General features: G+C 48.9%; 1 pseudogene; it reads right to left on the bottom strand.

Moving 5' to 3' along the window:
* Positions 1-7188: 7188 nt before the first annotated feature.
* Positions 7189-7920, bottom strand: LOC147118713 (T cell receptor alpha variable 38-2/delta variable 8 pseudogene; annotated as a pseudogene).
* Positions 7921-13963: the final 6043 nt, after the last annotated feature.

Here is a 13963-nt window from a genome sequence, read left to right as displayed (position 1 = left end):
AAACCTGTGCCGAATGCAAACCGCATTTTTATAGGCCAGACAGAGCACACCTGATCAAGGCTACCTGCCCCTTCGAGCGCTTGAGCATCGACTTTAAGGGGCCTCTCCCTTCCTCTGACCGCAACGTGTACTTCCTCAACATAGTTGATGAGTGCTCCTGTTTTCCCTTTGCCATCCCTTGCCCAGACATGACCAGTACCACGGTCATCAAATGCCTGAATGACCTCTTCACCTTGTTCGGGTTCCCTAGCTATATACATAGCAACCGGGGCTCCTCTTTCATGAGCGACGAACTTCAGCAGTATCACCTCACGAGAGGTATTGCTACGAGCAGGACCACCAGCTACAACCCCCGGGGGAACGGCCAGGTGGAAAGAGAGAAATCTAAGGGCCTTCCGACCTCTCGCTGGCAGGAGGTCCTCCCTGCGGCGCTCCACTCCATCCGGTCACTGCTTTGTACTGCCACTAATGCCACCCCTCATGAGCAAATGTTCGTTTTCCCCAGGAAGTCCACATCGGGAACCTCGCTACCGACATGGCTGACTTCTCCTGGGCCCGTCCTACTGCAGAGGCACGTGAGGACCCATAAAACGGACCCCCTGGTCGAGAGGGTGAACCTCCTACATGCCAACCCCCAGTATGCCTACGTGGCATACCCAGACGGGCGGGAGGACACGGTCTCCATACGAGACCTCGCACCCTCGGGCGCCCCTGAATCACCACCGTTATTCCCCACCACTTCTCCCAACCCAACCCCTGTAGACGGCATGCCGGAGCCCCAGGACCCTTCGTTGACCACTCAGACACCAGATTCGACGTTGGATACTGCACCACCGCCGCCGCTGCTGCTACGACGATCAGGATGGCATACAAGGCCTCCTGATAGACTTACCTACATGAACTTTTAGCACACTTCACCCCGCCGGACTCAATTTTAAACAAGGGGTGAATGTGGTAAACCACTGTTATTGTTTTCATTGTTGTTCACTGTGGTTCACTACTGTTATCGTTATTGGCACATTGTTACCTCTTGCTACTCACCGTGTACCAATGCATGCCTCAGCTGGCTCCGCCTGCGTGACCTGGTATAAAGTTGGCTGCTCGGCAGCCCACTTCCTTCTTGGGACCAGTCGCCCACGAGAGGCATGCTCTGTTCTTTAGTTAATAAAAACCTTTTCATTACTATCCTAATTCATCACCTTTTATGGAATAATTGATAAGCGTATCAACAGCGCATTGTGGATTTCAAATATTAATCTTCAATTCATTCCAAAATAGACACAACTTTTGGAGAAACAGCTTTTAACTCACTGCCCGGGGCCTGGGTCAAAAGAATAAATATTGTGACCTTCCGCCCTCTGGTGGATATTCTGAGAACTGTACAGATGTCTGTGAACAGGGTGAGAAATCCCGTGTTTGCTCACTGACCTGTCTGCAGTTTCTGTTTATGGGAATTTGTGTTGGAGCTGTTCTGAATAAATGTACAGAGAAGCAGCAAAGGTTTTACATCGTTAAACTAAAGACTGGTTGAAGGAAGTTCAGAGGATTACGGGTGAGGAGCAGAGACAAGGCATGAGAAGGGACAGGCAGGGAAAGGGCATCGAAAGACATGAGGGGAGGTAAGACGCCACCGATGGATTTGTGAAGTTTTTTAAAATTATAAATGGGAGTTGAAATCACCAATATAATTACGCCAGTGGAGTTCACCTGGTGTTGTTGAGTATTGTGTTTTTTGCCCTTTTAAGAATGTCCCTGTGACTGTCACTGTGGAGGCTGAATTGTCGCTGCTGTTTATGGGTGTGAGAGCGCCCCCTGGTGAGCACTAACTGGAACTTTCAGTGTGGTTTTTTGTACGGGATCCGCAATATCTCTGCAGCAGTGTGGGGCTCATGGCACAGACATACACGACGATGTTGGAGATCAGGGCTTTGCCGATCGTTTGCTCGGTAATCTTGGTAGTTCGATGGTACGTAGAAGAGAATCGGTCAGTGAAGTCGGGGTTCCAGTTTACTATCCCTCTCATAAGATGAATCACGTACTGTGGAGGCTGCCCGGGCTGCTGACTGTACCAGAACAGATAAGGGCTTCTGTCGCCTGTTTTCAAGGTGCAGGTGAGTGTGACATTACTTTCCTCTTCAACCGTCATTTCAGGGATCGGCTGTTCCACTGTGTCTTGGTGGCTCCATTCTAACATAGAATAATAGTAACAGTCATATCATCAACATCACCATTATCATCACCAACATCATCCTCAGGATCATCTAACCAGTTATCACAGCTGGGTTACAGCAGTCAGGAGGAGAATGGATTTTCACTGGGGAGGAAATCCTTACTGAGAAGTGATGTAATGATGAGGAGCGGTGTGAGACGGTTCCGCATGATGCTCCCTGAGTCTGTAACGCTGCAGTCCGGGAAATCCTCTGTCGGAGCAGAAATACAGATCACCGTCCCACTGCACAGCTGATCCAACCAATGACAAACAGGGAACAGAGGCAGCAATCTCTCCAATAACACAGGGCAGGCAAGGCGGGTCAGAGAGAGAGCAGCAAACCGAAGCTGTGGGCGGGGCTTCCGCGGGCGGGGCTTCCGCGGGCGGTGTTGTCACACGTGAGATCCACCTGTGAGGAACTGAATTGAACAATAATGGCCCCTTCGCATATGATATAACTCTGCCTCTCTATAAAGGTTGCGCCATTTGCACATTCGTTACAAATACGGGGCACGCAGGCTCGCGACATGAATTGCTGAATTATTATATTATTCAATAATTACCGAAATCTTCAACAGTGATGTGGGTTAAAACCAGGGGTTGAGACTAGCGCTGGGAAATAGAACACACTGCAAACGATCCCAAGGTTCTGCAGGCACACTGATCATTAACACTAAACTTACTTGTGAAATTAATAAACTGTAAGGGATTGCATGACATCAATGAGCATTAATATGATGTAAAAAAACAATTTCACGTTAATTTATGTTGAGAAAGTGTCAGTACGTATTGGTTGGTGTAAGGTGACCGGCGGTGGGAATCCGCGCTCTGTCAGCGCCATCTGGTGTCTGGGTTTAAAGTATCTCCTTTGAGCTGATCTCACAGAACGCGGTTTCTGCACAAGGTGTCCCGAGGCCCTTCTCACTGCGGGCCTCAGTGCACAGTAGTACACGGCGCTGTCAGCGAGCTGCAGCTTAGTCAGGGGCCTCTCTCGGCCGAGATCTGCCGACAGTCAATTTACACAGATCGATAGGATCCGACATTAAGCGGAGCTTCACTTTAGTGATTATCTCCCTGAATTTCTTAGTGGTGTGATCACAATCGCTGTTTATCGGGAATATTTTACATCGTAGATACATAATATTTATTGATATATTATTATGTTATGTTAGATTATGTTATGCTACATATTGTATTTTATTACATTGTATTATATTATATTATGTAATATTATATTATGTTATGTTATATTACATTGTATTGTGTTATATTGTATTGTATACTATATTCTAGAGTATTGTATTATATTTAATTATGATATGTTATGTTATGTTATATTATATTGAATTGCATGGTATTAATTATAATCAACTGCGCTGTATTAATTCGATTAGATTATATCTACATACTCTTCTCAGGTGCCACTGGCAGTGAAGAGGTATGGCAGTCTCCCGAGTCAGTGGTTGTTACCGAGGGAGACACTGCATCGTTGACCTGTTCCACCACAATCTTAGGACGGATCCTACAATGGTACAGACAATACCCGAGGCGAACCGTGCAGCACCTGGCGACCGCTACCAGCGATCAGAGCAGGATCCCGGCTCGGTTCAGTTCAGTCGAGAAGCGCAGTGCTCTGACTGTTAGCGACGCTCGAGTGACAGACACCACCACCTATTTCTGTGCGGTGGAGACACAATGCAGCAAAGATCAGCACAAACTTTACAACAACTGCAGGCTGTGCCATTATCAGAGCGCTCAGTGTTTTCTAACAATGGGAGCCACCACCAATCTCCCAGTAAGTGAAGCCTGCTCCTGAATTCAGTTTTCTCTTTAATATCAGACGAGAAGGGTCAACATATTATAAAAATGCTTCTATTTTCTGTCGAACTCAAAACCAGGCATCATGTGCTCACATATTCCTTACTGATAATAATGGTCGTGCTGCCCAGTGAGTCTGTGTTTAAATGTTTCGTGGGTTATCTTTACTGCCAGACTGACAGTCTGTGTTTTGTTACATGAACGAGTGGCGCAGACTCAGTGTCCCAGAATCCGTCTGAATGAACGGTTGTGGAAGAACAGACCCTGATACTCAGCTGTAGTTTCACCACATACGATAGGTTTCCCTACCTCCACTGGTCCATCTAGTATTCCTGGTAATCTCCGTGATATTTACTGACGAGATATAGCTCGGGACAGGGAGACAAGTCACCAGATTTCCCTGATCAGTTCTCCGCTGATTTGGTCAAAGACAAAGACAACCATATCATCTTTGATACAGAAACCTGACAGTCTTTGGTCTCTGTGGGCTTGAGGTCAAAGTAAACCACAGATACAAACACAAAGAACATTTAATGGAGCTGTAAATACTCGCTGAGGTTTGTGTACGGGGCCTTTGCTTGTATCTGACGCTATGCCTCACTGCACAGTAATAGACCGCCCCGTCCTCCACACTCAAGCCACTTATATTGAAGTAACCGTGCTTTCTAGATGTGTTGGAATCCGCCAGATATTCTCCTGAGACTTCTTCACCCTTATGTGCTACTAGTTTGCTAATTATCCAGCTTGGATGCTGTGCCGGTTTCTGTCGGTACCATTGCATAGTGTAAATATTCGGGGCTGTATATTCGGAATCTAACTGCACCGAACTCTCTTCTGACACGGCGATTGTCACCAGAGACTGTGTTGCTGGATCTGCACATAGTCCGCCTGTGAAGATAGGGAACAAAACAGCAGACGGTTAAACTGGATCGATCTAAACTTGTGTCTCTAGCCTCCCATCTACCCAGCTGCCCATCATGTGGATATTTCTCATGAGTAATTGCATTAAATCCTTACACAAGATCTTTGCATCAATCGGTTAACGTGTGTTATTTTATATCATCCAGTACTTACTGTCGAACACAGCCGCAAGTATTATTAGCAACACGAGTGACTCGATCCGTCGCAATGAATTGGACTGGAATGAGGCAGAGATTGAGGAGAGCGGTAATCCGGGCTGTTCAGCTCATTGTTCCACCCGCACACCGCAGGGGGCTGACTTCGTTATGACGTCACTCAGACTACCGATTGGCTTTGGCGTTTGCATCACGTGACTTTCTCAGCCCGCTGCTTCAGTTTGGTTCCCTCTGCTGGCGGATTCTGTTATATCGATTTAGTATGAGGTGATTGAGGGGAATTAGCATTTGTTGATCATATATAAAAACACGTGAGTCAGATATTGTGTCTCAAAAACCTATATTATAGCTGATTAAACACTGTATTTCTTATACTTCCTTCATTTCCGTCTCACTCTATTTGGTCCCAGTCACTGTCTCAGTGAGCAGTAGCAGGTTTACCACAGGCTTCTCGAGACCCAACCATCGCCCTTTCCGTTCCATCAGCTCCGAGTGCAGCTGAGCGACACCGCGCACTTTCTGCGGTTACACAGAGCCCTGAATTCGCAGCCCCACCCACAGCTTCCGTTTGCTGCTCTCGCTTTGACCCGCCTTGCCAGCCCCGTGTTATTGGAGAGATTGCGGCCTCTGTTCCTTGTTTGGCATTGGTTGGATCAGCAGTGCAGTTGGTGGGGTTCTTTATTTCTGCTCCGACAAAGTCTTTTCCGGACTGCAGAGTTACAGACTCAGGGAAATCATGCAGAACCGTATCGCACCGCTCCTCATCATTATATCACTTCTCAGTAAGTATTTCTTTCCCAGTAAAAATGAATTCTCCCCCTGACTCCTGTAACCCCGATGTTATTATTGGTGAAATGACGATGAATATGTTGATTGAGATGATGATGATGGTGGTGAGTATTGCTATTATTTCATGCTAGAATGGAGCCACCAAGACACAGTGGAACAGCCGGTCCCTGAAATGACGGTTGAAGAGGAAAATAACGTCACTCTAACCTGCACCTTGAAATCAAGCGACAGTAGAACTTATGTGTTCTGGTACAGTCAGCACCCCGGGCAGACCGCACAGTACCTGGTTCGTATTATCGGAGTGAATGTAAAAAGAAACCCAGACATCACTGGGGAGTGACCTTGAACCAATAGGAACCACTGACGAGGTCAATTCCGGTCCGGGATCGGGCTTTTAACGGGAGCGACTGGTTCGGACTCAAATCAAAAAAAATCAAATCAAATCAACTTTTATTGTCATTGTTAGTGCACAAGTGCAGTACAACGAAATGTAGGCTTGCGGCTCCCGAGAGTGTACAATTTGGATTAGGACACTTAACATTTCAACATACATTTGTACATATATATTAGCATAAATATGACCATAATAAAGTGCATCGGCAGATGTGCAGGCTTTAGTGTTTATTTGTGGAGTTCAGTAGGATGACAGCCCTGGGAAAGAAGCTGTTCCTAAGTCTGGTCGTACGGGTGCGAATGCATCTGTAGCGTCTTCCAGATGGTAGGAGGGCGAATAGACTGTGACTGGGGTGGGTAGGGTCTTTGATGATGGACCGTGCCCTCCGTAGGCAGCGTTTCTGATATATATGTTCTATGGTTGGTAGCCGGGTGCCGGTAATGCGTTGGGCAGTTTTGACTACCCGCTGCAGGGCTTTCCGGTCAAGGGAGCTACAGCTGCCGTACCATAACGTGATACAGTTTGTCAGGATGCTCTCTATAATGCAGCGGTAGAAGTTAGAGAGGATCGGGGGTGACAGATTACATCCCTTCAGCCTCCTCAAGAAATATAGGCGCTGCTGGGCCTTCTTCACCAGAGAGGAGGTGTTGAGGGACCAGGAGAGGTCTTCCGTGATGTGGACTCCGAGGAACTTAAAGCTGGCCACCCTTTCCACTTCCGCCCCATTGATGTGGATGCGGCTATTCAGTGCCTGGGTTGTGTTTGGGGTGCTTATTGTCGGTAAGGATTAGTCCAATCATGTCGTGTTCAAACTAAAGTGTTAATATTATTTAACTGACACCTTTTAGTACTCGATCCATAACTTTAAGGGAAAACAGCTGATCAGAAGCAGAAAGGACAGTTTAACCGGTCGGTTCATTCTGTGATCGATCTTTCGGGCCGATTGGATTCTGCAGTTTGTTTTCTCGGCCGCTCCTGGAAACAGTTGGGTGACAGTTTGATCTGAGGTTAATCTGGTTTCCTCTCGGTGTGTGTTTGGGCGCCTGACAGCGCGCTGCACATTGTGGCTGCATCTGCCCGTGATTCTACACAACCCCAACAGACAGGAGCTCCGCCCTACAGTCCAATGGCAGTTTTTGTACAGGGCTGTGACTGCTTTCCATCACTGTGAGTCTCAGGGCGCAGTAATACACGGCAGCGTCAGTCAGCTGTAGCCCCGAGATGGTTAAACTGGTGAATTTAGTCGGGGTCTGTAGCTCAGCAGAGAAACGGGTTTTAGCAAATTCTGCTTTATCTTCAGCACCGCCCGAGTATTTCCTCAGTATATACACGGGCTGTGTGTCTGGGTGTTGCCGGTACCAGTATAAATAATAGCTGCTCTGTGTAGTATCATAGGTACAGTTTAAAGTCACCGCTTCTCCTTCTGTCTTAACTCCTGAGGACAGCGGCTGAGTGACAGAATCTCCAAGACTCAGGTCTGAAAAACATGTTCAAACAGGAAAAGATCAGACCGGCGGGTGTTTAAAATTCAGATTCAAAACATGTTAGAAATGAGAGAAAAGCTGAAATGTGTTTGGTCCACAATTACCTGTCAGAAATGCCCCCCACACAACCCAGATGCTGAGTAGCCGCATTGTCGCTGTCCGCTCTGTAAAAGAGAGTGTTGGATATTTGAAGACACCCGTTCTAATCCCCGCCCTCAATAAACTGCTGTCGTGTCTCAGGATGCTCTCACCTCACTTCCTAGTGGCCCCAGTGGTGCTGTGAGACCGGTAGGTGGTGAGCTGGCTGTCAGTGAATGGAAACACCCCGAGCTACATAGCTACATGGTTCTGCTTTTAGAGACCGGTGGGATTGAACCCTTGTCTGTTTATTGTAACCGGGAAGCAGAGGGTTGCTAACGGGATTATTTTATTCCGGGGTCAATTCGTTCTCTAGAATTTGGTTCGCCTTACCTTCAGGATACTGGTAATCACGACTCCAGTGAGCTTTCCCTAACGATTCAGTGAAATAACGATTCCGTAATTTATTGGAGTGATTTATAGATGCGTGATATTAGAACGATGATATCTGCTGTTACTGAACAAACAATTGAACAGACTTAAAGAATAAACTCTCCCTGTAATTTAAGCAGCGTTTCGAACACTGACCCCTTTTGTTGTTTGTATCTAAAATGTCTTTAAGTTCTATCTGTTGATTTCAGACCTTATTTCTGCCAGTAATTAATTCTTTAAAGATTCATAATCTTCAGATTTTGGATTTGCAATGAAGGAGAATGGAGGGAGCGGCGCATCGGCGCTTTTCAGCAATTTACCGCTCGTTCGCTTAAAGTCCCCGGGAGCAGAGCGGGGGAGCGGGTTCAAAGCCTCCAGGGTGAGATGTAGGGCGGATCCTCGATAACAAGAGCTCAACACCAGCAGAGCGTGAAAAACTGTCCTTACAATTTTCACTCATAGTAGAAAAGGACGTGGCGCTGAAAAACAAACACAGCACGCCCCGTAAACATCGATCTCCACCATCGGTGCAGTTAATGGCTTCAGAAATCAGGCCTCATTCACATTTTAATATTCCTTTCCCCATCTTCTACACCCTTCCACTCTCTGGTCCTGCCTACTGTTTAGTGTCAGAATTCAATTCTTCAATATCCTGAATGTCTTTTCGTGATGATTATTGCCCGACATACCAACACAGCTGTGGTAAACCACTGTTATTGTTTTCATTGTTGTTCACTGTGGTTCACTACTGTTATCGTTATTGGCACATTGTTACCTCTTGCTACTCACTGTGTACCAATGCATGCCTCAGCTGGCTCCGCTTACGTGACCTGGTACAAAAGTAGCTGCTCGGCAGCCCACTTCCTTCTTGGGACCAGTCGCCCACGAGAGGCATGCTCTGTTCTTTAGTTAATAAAAACCTTTTCATTACTATCCTAATTCATCGCCTTTTATGGAATAATTGATAAGCGTATCAATTTTATTAACTAAAATTAAAATGTCGGGACCTGAGCAGCAACAACAGCAACAGCAGCAGGCGTTGCTGCGAGCCCTCAGACCAGCATGCCTGGACCTCGACCCTCAAGCGGCGGGTTCAGCTACCAATTTCGAACACTGGCTGAGCTGCTTTGAATCCTTCCTAGAAGCCTCTGCCGTGACATCGGAGGAGAACAAATTAAAAGTTCTGACCGCCCAGGTGAGCCCTCAAGTATATACACTCATCCGGGATGCTACTAAGTACACGGCAGCTCTCGACCTGCTAAAAGGCAATACAAGCGCCCAGTGAATACGATTTACGCCAGATACCTCCTGGGATCCCGCAGACAGCAACCGGGGGAATCGGGAGAGACATTTTTACGGGCGTTACAGACACTCTGCAGGGACTGCAACTGTAAGGCGGTTACGGCTGTTGCGCACACGGAGGGACTTATCTGTGATGCCTTCGTTAAGGGCCTCCAGTCCGACTACTCCCGGCAGAGACTGCTCGAAAGCATGGAGCTCGACCTGAAGACGGCCGTAGCCCTCGCGCTCTCACTAGATGCGGCCCACCAAAACCTCGAAGCATACTCACGTAACGGCGCTGCGCCATGGCCATCGCGACCTTGGGACATGGGACTGCCGCCCCCGGTACCAACTACTGCAGCAATGTCCCGAAATCAACTGGGACCGCCGCCCCCGGTACCAACTACTGCAACGATGTCCCGTAACCAGGCCCAAAAATGCTACTTCTGTGGCCTGTTAAAACACCCTAGAGCGCGCTGCCTGGTGAAGACCGCTACCTGCTGTGGCTGCGGGAAGAAAGACCATTACGCCAACGCCTGCAGAGGGAAACCCGTGAACGCCAGCAGCGCTGCGTGTGAACCGTGGGGGCAGCCATCTTGTCCGCCATTTTGTGCACCTCCGCCCGTGTTGGGATCGGAATCATGGCTGCCGCCATTTTGCCCACCGCACTCAACTGCCATTTTGTCTCCGGACTCGACCACCGTCTCGTCTGACGACCATATCGGCTCACTCAGCCATACACTGGCCTCCGTTATGCTGGATCAAGCTCTCCCTCATCATCTGTCCAGGTCCATGATGGACATTACGGTAAATGGCCGCGCCACGACTTGCCTGTTTGACAGCGGGAGCACGGAGAGTTTTATTCACCCCGACACGGTGCGTAGCCACTCCCTCACCATCCTGCCAACGCACCATCAGATTTCTATGGCGTCCAAGTCTCATTCAACAGACGTCGGCGGCTACGGTGTGGTGACCCTTTCGGTTAGGGGCACCGAATATAAAAATTTTAAACTTCTTGTCCTGCCCCGTCTTTGCGCTGCCGTTCTGCTAGGGTTGGATTTTCAGTGCCACCTCAAAAGTGTCACATTGGCATACGGTGGACCCCTCCCCCCGCTCACAGTCTGCAACCAACAGTTTTTAAATCACCCGCCGCGCACCACTTGCAGTCTTTCCACACTCAAATTCCCCCCCTCCCCTTTTCGCTAACCTCACCCACGACTGTAAACCCATCGCTACCAAGAGCAGGCGGTACAGTGCCGGGGACAGAGCTTTTATTAGCGCTGAGGTGGAGCGGCTCCTGAAGGAGGGCATTATCGAAGGGAGCACCAGCCCCTGGCGAGCCCAGGTTGTAGTCGTTAAGACCGCCGATAAACGCCACCTGGTCATTGACTACAGCCAAACCATAAACCGGTACACCCAGCTGGACGCATACCCCCTTCCCCGCATATCTGATATGGTCAATCAGATTGCGCAATACAGGGTATTCTCCACCATTGACCTTAAGTCAGCATACCACCAACTCCCTATCCACCATGAGGACAGCCAGTATACTGCCTTCGAGGCAAACGGCCGCCTCTACCACTTCCTTAGGGTTCCTTTCGGCGTCACCAACGGGGTTTCGGTCTTCCAAAGGGAGATGGACCGGATGGTCGACCAGAACGCGCTGCAGGCCACCTTTCCCTATCTGGATAACGTCACCATCTGCGGCCACGACCAGCAGGACCATGACGTTAATCTAGCGAAATTCCTCCGTACGGCCCAGTGGCTGAATCTAACATACAATAAGGAGAAATGTATGTTTCACACCAAGCGCCTTGCCATCCTCGGCTGCGTAGTGGAGAATGGAGTCATTGGGCCCGACTCCGACAGAATGCGCCCCCTTATGGAGCTCCCCCTCTACCACTGCCAAAAAGCACTGAAGAGATGCCTGGGGTTTTTCTCTTACTACGCTCAGTGGGTGCCCAATTATGCAGAAAAAGCCAGACCCCTCATCAAGTCCACCTCCTTCCCCCTGACATCAGAGGTGGGTGCAGCCTTCACTCTTATCAAGAGTGATATTGCGAAGGCCACAATGCACGCAGTGGATGAGTCCATCCCTTTCCAAGTGGAGAGCGATGCGTCCGACTTCGCCCTAGCTGCAACCCTTAACCAGGCGGGGAGACCCATGGCCTTTTTCTCAAGGACCCTCCAGGGCCCCGAGATTCGACACTCCTCTGTCGAAAAGGAGGCCCAGGCTATTGTGGAAGCGGTGCGGCACTGGAGGCATTACCTGCCGGAAAACGATTTACCCTTCTCACTGACCAGCGTTCTGTTGCTTTTATGTTCAATAATAAGCAGAGGGGCAAAATCAAGAACGACAAGATCTTGAGGTGGAGAATTGAACTCTCCACCTACAATTACGATAGCTTGTACCAGCCCGGGAAACTCAATGAGCCCCCAGATGCTCTATCACGAGGTACATGCGCCAATGTGCAGGTTGATAGACTGCGGACCCTCCACAATGACCTCTGCCACCCCGGGGCCACCAGATTCTGCCACTTCATTAAGGCCCGCAACCTGTCCTACTCCATCGAGGAGGTCAGGACTATGACCAGGAACTGCCAAACCTGTGCCGAATGCAAACCGCATTTTTATAGGCCAGACAGAGCACACCTGATCAAGGCTACCTGCCCCTTCGAGCGCTTGAGCATCAACGTTAAGGGGCCTCTCCCTTCCTCTGACCGCAACGTGTACTTCCTCAACATAGTTGATTAGTACTCCTGTTTTCCCATTGCCATCCCTTGCCCAGACATGACCAGTACCACGGTCATCAAATGCCTGAATGACCTCTTCACCTTGTTCGGGTTCCCTAGCTATATACATAGCAACCGGGGCTCCTCTTTCATGAGCGACGAACTTCAGCAGTATCTGCTCACGAGAGGTATTGCTACGAGCAGGACCACCAGCTACAACCCCCGGGGGAACGGTCAGGTGGAAAGAGAGAAATCTAAGGGCCTTCCGACCTCTCGCTGGCAGGAGGTCCTCCCTGCGGCGCTCCACTCCATCCGGTCACTGCTTTGTACTGCCACTAATGCCACCCCTCATGAGCAAATGTTCGTTTTCCCCAGGAAGTCCACATCGGGAACCTCGCTACCGACATGGCTGACTTCTCCTGGGCCCGTCCTACTGCAGAGGCACGTGAGGACCCATAAAACGGACCCCCTGGTCGAGAGGGTGAACCTCCTACACGCCAACCCCCAGTATGCCTACGTGGCATACCCAGACGGGCGGGAGGACACGGTCTCCATACGAGACCTCGCACCCTCGGGCGCCCCTGAATCACCACCGTTATTCCCCACCACATCTCCCAACCCAACCCCTGTAGACGGCATGCCGGAGCCCCAGGACCCTTCGTTGACCACTCAGACACCAGATTCGACGTTGGATACTGCACCACCGCCGCCGCTGCTACGACGATCAGGATGGCATACAAGGCCTCCTGATAGACTTACCTACATGAACTTTTAGCACACTTCACCCCGCCGGACTCAATGTTAAACAAGGGGTGAATGTGTTAAACCACTGTTATTGTTTTCATTGTTGTTCACTGTGGTTCACTACTGTTATCGTTATTGGCACATTGTTACCTCTTGCTACTCACTGTGTACCAATGCATGCCTCAGCTGGCTCCGCCTATGTGACCTGGTATAAAGTTGGCTGCTCGGCAGCCCACTTCCTTCTTGGGACCAGTCGCCCACGAGAGGCATGCTCTGTTCTTTAGTTAATAAAAACCTTTTCATTACTATCCTAATTCATCACCTTTTATGGAATAATTGATAAGCGTATCAACAACGCATTGTGGATTTCAAATATTAATCTTCAATTCATTCCAAAATAGACACAACTTTTGGAGAAACAGCTTTTAACTCACTGCCCGGGGCCTGGGTCAAAAGAAAAATATTGTGACCTTCCGCCCTCTGGTGGATATTCTGAGAACTGTACAGGTGTCTGTGAACAGGGTGAGAAATCCCGTGTTTACTCACTGACCTGTCTGCAGTTTCTGTTTATGGGAAGTTGTGTTGGAGCGGTTCTGAATAAATGTACAGAGAAGCAGCAAAGGTTTTACATCGTTAAACTAAAGACTGGTTGAAGGAAGTTCAGAGGATTACGGGTGAGGAGCAGAGACAAGGCATGAGAAGGGACAGGCAGGGAAAGGGCATCGAAAGACATGAGGGGAGGTAAGGCGCCACCGATGGATTTGTGAAGTTTTTTAAAATTATAAATGGGAGTTGAAATCACCAATATAATTACGCCAGTGGAGTTCACCTGGTGTTGTTGAGTATTGTGTTTTTTGCCCTTTTAAGAATGTCCCTGTGACTGTCACTGTGGAGGCTGAATTGTCGCTGCTGTTTATGGGTGTGAG

Source organism: Somniosus microcephalus, chromosome 4 (assembly GCF_052327205.1).
Source record: "Somniosus microcephalus isolate GS21.2 chromosome 4, FLI_Smic_1.0, whole genome shotgun sequence".
NCBI lineage: Eukaryota > Metazoa > Chordata > Chondrichthyes > Squaliformes > Somniosidae > Somniosus > Somniosus microcephalus.
Note: the sequence above shows the minus strand (reverse complement) of the source record. Positions and strands in the feature narration are given on the sequence as shown.